The 10950-nt window shown below is 46.7% G+C and overlaps 1 long non-coding RNA gene across 1 annotated transcript; it reads left to right on the top strand.

The window, feature by feature from the left end:
• Window positions 1-2043, top strand: LOC120969415 (uncharacterized). The gene is made up of 2 exons (XR_005763605.2): window positions 1-588; window positions 1650-2043. It is a non-coding gene; the product is annotated as an uncharacterized lncRNA (long non-coding RNA).
• The last annotated feature ends 8907 nt before the right edge of the window (window positions 2044-10950 follow it).

The following is a 10950-nucleotide window of genomic DNA, read 5'->3' as shown; positions in this document are numbered from 1 at the left end:
AATGGCTGGAAAATGGAGGAGATCAGCGCGGGGTGGGAAGGTATACAGAGGAACGAGAGAGAGAAAGAGGAAGAACAGGCGACCAGGCGACCAGAGGAAGGAGACGACGCGGTCTGCCTTATCCCGACCTCTTTGGTCAACCGATGGCCGAAGAGCTCTTCGGTCGCTGGTAGGCCGAAAACGGCCCACTTCGGTCGCTCCCCCATCGACAGCCAGTCTTCGGCCTAGACGAGCCACTCTTCGGGCAACAGCAGGCTAAAGAGCTCTCTTTGGCTAAGGCTAGGCCGAAAAGCCCGTCTTCGGCCTACGGAAGGCCGACGGGGTCATAGTATTACTTTTTTACCCTTAGGTGCTATAGTTTCCGAATTTTATATAAAAACGTCACAGTTTTGAAAAAAAAATCCTTCGATGGCCCTCTCCCGAAAAAAGGTTCGGCGTGCTCGAGGAGCTCTGTTCGCGCTCTCCGCGAAGTCCCAACCCCAACCATGGCCCGCTCAAAAAAAAAAAAAAAAACCATGGCGATCGGCGAAACTTCAAGGCGCGCAGCGGCCATGGCAACCCCATCGCCTCATACGATGAATCCAGGAGGTTAGCCGCTCCCGTCCCACTCCCTTACCACGATCGCACAAAATGATCGAATCAGGTGCGGGTTTCCTGCCGTGCGTGCTGTGTTCGACGAAATGCGCTTGACTCTTTTCCTTCATGATCCTCAATATGCGCGAGGTCTCGCGAGGGATTAGCGTGCGGATGTGGCCTCGGTGATTTTGAGTGTTACAAGATCGCAATGATGGTCCACAGATTTCCCCGTATAAGATCCAGAATTACACCATGATAGATCTGACTAAGAGCAAGTTTGTGTGCTGTTACATGCCACAAACATTTTACATGAACAAAAGAGCAAGCATGAAATTCTGCTGCCAGAAATTTAATGTCAGCAATCACCGTGCCTACATATGACCAATCCCTGAAAGAAGCACCAACTCTCTGGACCAACGAGAGACAGTCAGCAGCGAGGATTAGCTTAGAGAAGCCTTCATCTGCGGCAAGGGCCAGGGCATAGTGGCATTCAGATAGTTGTGATGGTGGTTAAGGCATAAACAACCGAACCGAACCAAAAAATAACTAGAGAAAGGGGTGAAGTTCATGAAACGGACCAGATAATGCATCAGTTATTTGGTTTTAGTATTTTCAGTTGTATTTTAAATGGAAAAATCATGCTTTTATATCAGAAGTTCATCCATAGAACAGTTTGTCCAATAAGAAGGTTTGAACTCAACTGAATTAGACTTTACCAGAATGGCCTTACGTTATTTACTCATCCGCTAGCCTTATGCTGGACGGATTGATAAATTCTTCCTGTCTGACCTTTCATAGCTCCTGAATGAATCGGGCTTCTTAAGACAAGAAGTCGATTAACCTGTGCCCTCTGTTTATCGTATCTGTCAGATGGCTACACGGTGGCTACCCCCACCCAGTTTGACATACAGTGGTTCGTTTGTTTTGTCACATCCATTTGGCAAATAAACGATATGGGTGATACTTATTATTCTGGTTGAAATTCCGTAAATATACGTAGGTCGACTAAACCAAATTTACTTGCACTTCATATGTTTAAGAGGCTAAATTCGTGTGTGTATTATTCTTGGCAGGGGATCAGGGGGCTCAGGGGGGTGTACAACAGTGGTATTACCAAATCACAAATCTTTTGCTTACATCAGCAAGTGTATATAGTTTTCAATATACATGTGGGTGAAACTCATAAAGTTTAGGTCCAGATTTCTTCAATAGTTGTGCTTCACTTATGTTTAGGGAAAATTCAATATTCTATTATTCTACAAAATAAAGTTTCAACACTGGTATTGCAGTTTCACCTTGCGATTGTGTGTAGTTTTATTTTCTAATTGGGGTGTAAATTTCGTTTTCTCTCTATTGTATAAAGTCAACTTGCGAGTAGTTGCTTCTTTTATTTCAATCAGGATTGGCGTGCCACTCTGTAAAACTGCAAATAGGTTATTTTGTTTGACTGATATCAAATTTTTCGTACGTTTCATGTTTTATTACCAGTAACGACAGGAGCAATCTTGCACTTCATGTGTTTGAGAATGATAATTGATAAGCAAGATTGACATGACGCCCTTGCAAGCAATTTTCTTTATCAAGATATGGCTACCTATCCACTAATGTAGAATAGGGGATGCAGAGGAGTGGAATCCGAGGGGGAGGGGATTGTGACGGGACATAGGTGTTGAATTCAAAGAGGGTAGGACTACGTATTGTGAACTAACAAGATTACAGTAAACAAAAGCTGTTAGAAATCTCCATAAATTTGTAGTCAGAAAACGTGAACTAACATGATTACAATAATATAAATCATCCTAAGTATGATTTTTACCTATGAAACAAAGGATCTTACTCGCATCCGCTGTATATCGTTCTTGAAATGATTAAAAGACGAAACTGGTGATGCAATACCGTGGAAAAAGGTCCTGAGGATCTTAACTTTTTGACACTGGGATCCACATCTGCTTTCTACAATAAAACCAATAAGAAAGGAATGTACGGAAGCAACAAAACAGAAGGCGGTGATCAACATATTTTCTCTTGTTTTAAAAAAATGGAGATTGCACGATAGCTCATTCTCTATACAAAGATACTCACTGCCAAATGTTATGCCAGAAACCATGTGTTGCCATCAAATCTACTAGTTTGGTCATTTATCTTTTTCCGAAAATGACTAATTTATTTTCAGTGATTAGTTCCAAGTACCAGAAGTAGAATAAAGACCAGGTCAGTCTTTAAAAGCTCGCACCTGTTTAATACATTTTTCACCACCTTAAGCTCTTGCTGCCATTCACAACTGTATGAAATGCTCAGTTTTGTCGTAAGGAGGAAACACCTACCAATTTCTATTAATAGAAATCTATGGAAAAAGTTCATTACAGCATGCTACAATGGATTAATAAACAGAAAAATACCAGATTACCTGAAGGCCAGCCCCAACATGTGAACCTGAACCCTCAATGACTTGCATGTTGGCAAAGTCACACTCATCAGGTTTCATACAAGCACACTGTAGCCAAAATATTGCAGTTAATCATTCAAAAAAAATATTGCAGTTAAGAAACAGAAACTGCTAGATATAGTTGATACACTATATGTTAGTGCTTTGTCTTCATTTCATATCAGATAAATTATATTGATGCAAACCATATTTGATACAGCTCAAGTAATATACGAGTTCTGAACAGAAGTATGAAAATAACCTGTCATCTATCCAGAGGTAACCCAAATAGTTTGGAAGTTTGCGAAATTGAGACTTATGTACACATTAACTTTCTTTTATGATATATTGATATAGACTTACGATTTTCTTTCGTTTCTATGAGTTATACTTATGATTTTGTACTCCGGTCAACTTTAATGCTGGTGCAGGTCACGTCAGCAGGCCAGCATTAGTAAATGATGCATATTAATTCATAAACAATAGTGCAACGATCTTTTGCATTTACTACATAGAGCATTAGAGCAGTTTCGCTTACAAAATAGGACTGAAAGAGGCATATTGACAACTACGTTATGTCTTCACAGAAAAAGGAAAGTTCATTGGCTTTCATGCTTGATTCGCAGATTTGGTTCAGCCGTCTCTTTTATCCTTGTTGCAGTTAGCACCCCATACTATGATCCATCTTCCTTTCTAAGCGCAGTTTCAGAACGGTGCAGCATTTAGTTTCGGGATATGTGGCTACGGTTCATCTCTTCATCCCACCCGTAGGTTAACCTTATCCCTAATCAGTCTGCCTTTGCCTCTTCCCATTTTTGTTGTTTCTCTGGTAGCTACCGGTTGTTGTGGGCGTGTACCCCTCACAGCCACCAACTGGTTTTCTATGTGAACACATCACCATCATCTTCGGTAGTCAAATGGCAACAAATGTTAAAAGTTATTATATGATTTCTGCTTCTGTGCATTTCTTTCGCTACTAGTCACAGACCCTGGTTATTTGTATTGTGAGATTGTTACTCCCAATACTGGGCAAGACTTCTCGACATTGATTATGATGGATATGCCCTAAATGTCAATGCTGTTTGATTCTTTTTCATGAGTTGAGTTCAGTAGGACCTTGTCAAATATCCTGGCCATCTTTTCCTTTGCTGCTTGAACTAGGGAAAGAGTTCAGAAAAAGAATGGATACTCTATATTAGAACCTGGCTGCTGATTCTTACTAATACATGATGATCACCATTATCCTGTGCCATTCCTACATATGTGTTCTGTAGTTTCTTTGTCCTATTTAAATACCAACAACCCTAACTCATCATGTACTATAAAAAAATCTGCTACTACTGTTAGTGCCCATTACTACATGTGTAGCTACTGTAATTGCCTTGTGTTCAATCACCAGCCACGCATTTGCTGTTACCCCCACAGAGGGTCCCTGTAGACATGGTGCACAGTGTCCTTTTGCTCCAAGCCATGACCCCTTTGGATTTGCAGAGCGTCTCCGAAAGCTACGTATTTGTTCAGGCCCAAGTCTATCATTGAGAGCCTTGCCTTGCCACCTTACAACTCGTGACAGCGAGTGAATTACTCGCGCTCCTCCTTCTCTCTCCAGGAGTGATTCAAAGACCGTATACGTATGCATCCTAGCCATCATACAAACCAGCAGCTGCCCCTCTGTTAGAAACATTATCCAGCCGTAGCCCGTAGGTATGATACGGACAAGATGTTTGACAGTGCTGTCTCGATCTTGCGCACACCAGCGTGTGAACCATACCGCCGATGCTATGACCTATCTCGAGCGCCTTATCAGAAAAAAAAAACTACTATAGCTTATACGCTAGATCAAGGCAAGAACAACCCTTTGTGGTTTAATTAGGATGTGATGGATTGGATACTCCCTGTCTTTTCTTTTACCGCTCATTAATCTTGTGGATGGGTTCTTTTGTTGTAGATCCATGTTGTCAACTTGTCATAGGCTAATAATACTTGGTCCACTCAATTGCCTGATATTTGCATCACTTCACCCAGATGATGCACCTGATGGTTGATTCCCAACTGATTTTTAGTGGTACTCTGCCATGCAATGCATAGGGCCACTACTCGATCGACAACCAAGAGATCTAGATAGAATACAGTTTCTGCTATTCAGATAACCGTGCTATTTCCCTGGGGTCAAGGATCACTGGTCACTAACTATTTGGCTTGCATCATAGTGCGCAACGTTTAATCATACTCTGAGCTGGAACAGTCCCCTAAGATTCCGTTTAACGGTTGCCATCTTTTCACTGTTTGATCATTGTCATGGTCTAGGGGTCTGGTACTTGTCATGTTATTAATTGCACCATCAATTCATCTGGATTTGGCTCTTGAGGCCACAAAATCTACAGTACTTCATCAGGTTGATCTGATACGTACTGGTGCCGCGGACCGACCACCCGAGAAGAAGGATCAGAGTCCAATACTTACTTACCCTGCTTGTGTTTGCTGATGATGACCTGCAGTTCCTCTGCTCTGATTTGGCCCCTCTATCTGCTGGCCTGCAAAGACGCTCGGAGATGGATATTTAGCCCCGATCTCGATGCAACGGGCCGCGGGAAACAAACATCCATTCCTGAAGATCTCTACCACACGTAAGTGGGTCAACCCGACGATCCTCCCTCGCCCAATTGCCCTGCTTTTGTCACACATGTGCATGCACGTACGCCCATGCCAAGGCCACGATCCACGGCGCTCCCAGCTCGCTCGCCACCGGCGACGGGCTGGCCGTAAAAAGACGGAGAAAACGGGAGGGGGGATGGCAATGGCAGCATCCATCATGGCAGGGCAGCTGCATGCAAGCGCAGAGCTGTACGTACGGACGCGCAGGTGGGCGCGGCGGGCGCGCACCGCCCCCCAATTGGTCGCTTGTTTGGGCGTGCGCGGCCTAGCTGCTGCATCTGTCCCCATTCGAGGGCCAGATCACGAGGGACGGGGCGAGGAACAAGTCGCCCAGATTTTGGCCGCACGCAGCTGGGGCTGTATGGGCTCTCTTTGCATGTGGGATCGGCCGTCGCCCTCACGGCCTCCCGCCATGTCTGCTCCGCCCTCGCCGCAGAGGATTTTGGGTATTAGTACTAGTAGCTAGCAGATAAGATCAGGGCTGAGAGAGGATGGAAAGAGATCGTACTACTGCCGCTACTGAGCGTCGAAGGGGTGTGGGCAGACGGATGATCAAGCGAGGGAGAGCCGGCTTCATTACGTTTGCCTTGCCTGTTTTGGGAATCGGCGTGGTGTTTCTGTGTCCGTGCTGGTAAGTGGCGCCGGTACATGCATGCATGTGTGATGTGTCATGATGAACGTTTGGAGCTACGCGCGGTCTACGATGGAGGAGATCGATCATGGCAAGTTTGATAGATTTGGCCTTCTCATCTGAAATGTCCCGGAGTGACAAAGTCATTTTAGCTGCAAAATGGTTGCATAGGAAAGCTTTTTTTAAAAGGAAAGGCATACGCCTGACTTTATAAATAAAGCCATAAGGCAGGTAGCAACAACATCACAGAAAAGTATCAAACACACCCAAGCCCCAACGCTGGGCAAGACGACGAAGGATAAAGTCAGGTACATGGCTCCCACGCCAGTACACGGCACGCAGGCCGGAAGAGAAAGACCGACTAAAGCTAAAGCATCTGGCCCAAAAGAAGCAATCAAGCATCCTGCTCTTGTCTGCATAACTGAGACGCCGTCGTCCGGATTTTGTAGATCAGCATAGAGAGCGCCTCTTGGTCGTCGACCTTAGTCAATGATTTCCACTGCTGCAGGAAAGCACACGATTTAAATAAGCAGTCAGCCGGTTTAGCCGGAAACACGTGCTCGATAGTAAATTTGTTCCTAGTAGTCCACAGAGACCAGCATAAAGCCCCCAAGCCCACCCAAAAGATGCGCCTAGATACACCGGAGAGGTTGGAAGCCAAGCTGCGCAACTCGGCAAAGGAGGCAGGGGCCCAAGAAACATGAAGCCATTCCCGCACGCAACTCCAAATAAGCTTAGCCAGGTGACAGTGAAAAAAGATATGATCCGAGTCTTCCACATCACCGCAAAGAGCACAGAACTGGGAGCCCGGCCCATTTCTGTTACGAATCTGATCAGCCGAGGGCAACCGGCCTCGAAAGGCTTGCCACAAGAAGATTTTAATCTTAGGGGAATACAGGCCTTCCAAATTTGGGAAAAACGATTGGTAGGCGAGCCACCAACGAGCTTAGAATAAAGAGACTTAACAGAAAAATGCCCAGAGGCAGAAAGCGGCCAAAGCACCGAATCCCTGACCGTCGAGAGCGTAGGGAAGAGGGCAGTAAGACGTTGCCAATCTTCAAACTCTACAGGCGACAGAGAACGGCGAAAGGCCAGGTTCCATCCCTGGGAAGCAAGCTTCGCAATAGAAATATTAGGGTCAGAGCAGTAAGAGAAAAAGGTAGGGAAGGTCACCGAGAGAGGTGAATCTCCACACCACCAATCAAGCCAAAACCGAATCGAGGATCCGTCCCCAACAACAAACTTAACGAAAGATTGAAAAACAGGTCTAACTTTGACCAGAGACTTCCAAAACTGGGAGCCACCATGCGGCAGAGCAAACATCGGGTTCGAGGACGGGAAATATTTAGCTTTAAGGATCGACAGCCAAAGGGGTTGATCCTCAGCGCTCATAATCTTCCACCACCATTTAATCATCAAGCATTGATTCATGATGGAAGTATTAAGAATTCCTAACCCCCAAGGTTTTTGGGCCTGCACATCAATTTCCATTTGACGAAGCGATATTTGCGACGATTGTCTGCAGCATTCCAGTAAAACGCCCCACGGTGTTTGTCAAAACCAGCATGAATCCCAGCCGACAAGAGAAAGAAGCCAATAAGGAACATGGGGAGGGAGGAGAGGCAAGCATTAATTAGAGCCACTTTACCAGCATTCGTATTATATCTACCCCGCCAGGGAAGGACCCTGTTTCCCACCTTTGTGACTACCGGGGCAAAATCTTTGGCATGAAGCACATCCGGGGAAATAGGCAAACCCAAGTACTTGAACGGATAGGAGCCCAGCTTACAGTTAAGAAGGTGGGCCACTCGCGCGGCTTCCGATTCGTCCACACCAGTCACAACTACTTCGCTCTTGGCGAAGTTAATCTTAAGCCCCGACATAGCCTCGAAGCATAGTAGAATAAATTTGAGGTGGGCAAGGCAGGCCTCATTCAACTCGACCAGAATAATAGTGTCGTCCGCATATTGGAGATGGCTGAGACCATGGGGAATGAGATTAGAACAAACCGGAGTAATGTGCCCACTAGTGGCTGCCCTAGAGAGTAGGCGAGATAAAGCATCCGCAACAAAATTGAATAAAATGGGAGAGGCAGGATCGCCTTGCCTCAGGCCCCTACCGTTGGCAAAGAATTTGCTAACCTGACCATTAACATTGATGGCAGTGTGGCCTCCCGAGACCAACTGCATAATCCTATGGACGAGGGGCCCCTCGAACCCTTTGGCCAATAAAACTCTACGAAGAAAATGCCAACTCACCGAGTCATAGGCCTTCTCAAAGTCTAATTTTAGAATCACCGCTTTCGACTTGCGAATCTTAAGGTCATGAACGATTTCATGCAAATAGAGAACCCCGTCCAGAATGAAACGACCCTTAGTGAAAGCCGACTGAAAAGGGCTAATGGTACGGTGGGCAATGGGGGAGAGACGAGTGGCTAACCCTTTAGCCGGAAACTTGGCGAAGTTATTAATAAGGGCAATCGGCCTAAATTGCGAGATCAAATCCGTGCCCTTGACTTTAGGAATAAGGGTAATGACAGCGTAATTAAGGCGAGAGATGTCCACCGTACCCAACCAGAACCCATGGATGATCGTACAAATGAGAGGCCGCAACTGCGGCCAGAATTTTTTGAAGAAGGGGATCGAAAAACCATCAGGGCCGGAAGCAGCATTCGGGTTAGCTGAGCTAATCACCTGCCAGATCTCTTCGTCAGATAAGGGGACCATCAGGCCCGAATTTTCGCCCGGAGAGATCTTAGACCCCTCATCCTAGAAGTCAGGGCAAAGGCCAAGCCCAGGGTCCGGCTTAGAGCCGAGTAGATTGGAATAGAAGCTCACAATGTGATTCATAATGAGGGACTAGTCAGAAATTCTAACGCCGTCAATCAACAGAGTGTCAATGAAACATCTGCGGCGTCTGCCATTCGCGATCGCAAAGAAATATGCCGTCATAGCATCCCCTTTCAAGGTCCAGTTAAGGGCACCTCGTTGGCACCAGTAAATTTCTGACTGTTGGTGAAGCAACATCAAAGCGTCTTCCAGGGAGTAGCGAGTAGCCCACTGAGAGGCGGAGAGCCCAGATGTGTCAGCAGATTGGTCCAAATCCCGGATTTGAGATTCGAGGGATTCCTTGTCTCTACGCAACTCGGCCGCCCTATTCCGAGACCACCCCTTAAGAATTTACGCAACTCATAAGACACCTTGTGCCAATCATCCATGGGACCAAAGGAGCGATGAGGAGAAGAAAGAAGATTAGAAATCTTAGAAACCATCATGTCACAAAAGCCCTCAACAACAAGCCAAGAAGCATCAAATTGGAAACGGGAGGGAGAAACAAGTGAAAGGATACCAGCATCCAGGATCAGGGGAACATGATCAGAGCCCACCGCAGGCCTGGCCTTAAGCAGCGCGCGGGGAAACAACGAATCCCACTGAACAGAAACAAAAACCCTGTCCAGCACCGACCGGACAGGCGAGGATTGATGGTTAGACCAGGTGAAACGCGCCCCCACCCTAGGGAGCTCACGCAGCGCGCAATTACTAATGAAATCATTAAAAGCATTGGCAAGAGGCTAGGAGAAATTAGGATTATTCTTGTCGGCTGGAGAACGTAACAAATTGAAATCACCCCCAATTAGAAGAGGAATATTACATGCTTCAATCTTAATCGATAGTTCATCCAAAAAGAGAGGAGCAAGCGTGTGATCCGCGGGGCCATATACCACCATAAATTCCCACAAAGTGTTCAGCTGACGATGATGAACCACACAGCTAGCCCAAAAGATGCCATGATCAAAAGCAATGAAATCAAAAATGTCCCGCTTGGACCCAATCAAGATTCCCCCAGAATGACCCGAGGCGGGGAGAAAGTGCCAATCAAACCTATCCATCCCAGCTATCGCAGAGAGTTCAGAAGGGTAAAAGGATTCCTTAAACGTTTCGACCAGCCCTAAAATTTCAATATGTTCACCACAAACCAAGTCATGAATCTGGTCACGGCGCCCCCTAGCACCGAAACCACGAATATTCCAGAATAAAGCTCTCATTTGAAGGAAAGGTTTTTAATACGAAGACTCGATCTGCACGGAGCCACACAAGGCTTAGATCGCTTGGGACGCCCAACCTTAGCAAGGGCCGGGGGGGGGGGCAGACGACTGGCCACAACCATTTGTCGCCTCCAACCCCCCGGCTTGGCCCTGAGCACCAGCAGGACCAGCACCTTTCGCAGTCTCTACGGCCTTAGCAATGGCAGCCTGGGCTGCCTTATTGGCCCTAATGACAGAAAGAAGGTGAGAGGGGGAGCCCATCCCCGGTATAGCAGCCACCCCAATATCAGACATGATATGCAACAAATGATCATCTGACAGAGCTGGTAAAACAAGGCGAACAGGAGAGGCAGGAAGAGATGGTTGGGCAGACGAACCTGAAGGAGGGAGGTCCCTGGCCGCGGCACGCTGTTTCGCCCGCACCGCCACCGAAACGCCAGAATCGCGCACACGCCGGCCCTTCCGCGCCGTGGACGCCGGAGAATGCAGCACAGGGGAGCACCGGATCGGCGACGCCGGCCCAGGGCCAGACCCCGAGGCGGAGCCCAGATCCTTGTCCAGACGATGAGCCAGACCCGCCGCCGAAAGCTTGGAAGTGGAGGAGGCCCGACTCTTAGC

This window comes from Aegilops tauschii, chromosome 7, assembly GCF_002575655.3.
Source record: "Aegilops tauschii subsp. strangulata cultivar AL8/78 chromosome 7, Aet v6.0, whole genome shotgun sequence".
Lineage (NCBI taxonomy): Eukaryota > Viridiplantae > Streptophyta > Magnoliopsida > Poales > Poaceae > Aegilops > Aegilops tauschii.
Note: the sequence above shows the minus strand (reverse complement) of the source record. Positions and strands in the feature narration are given on the sequence as shown.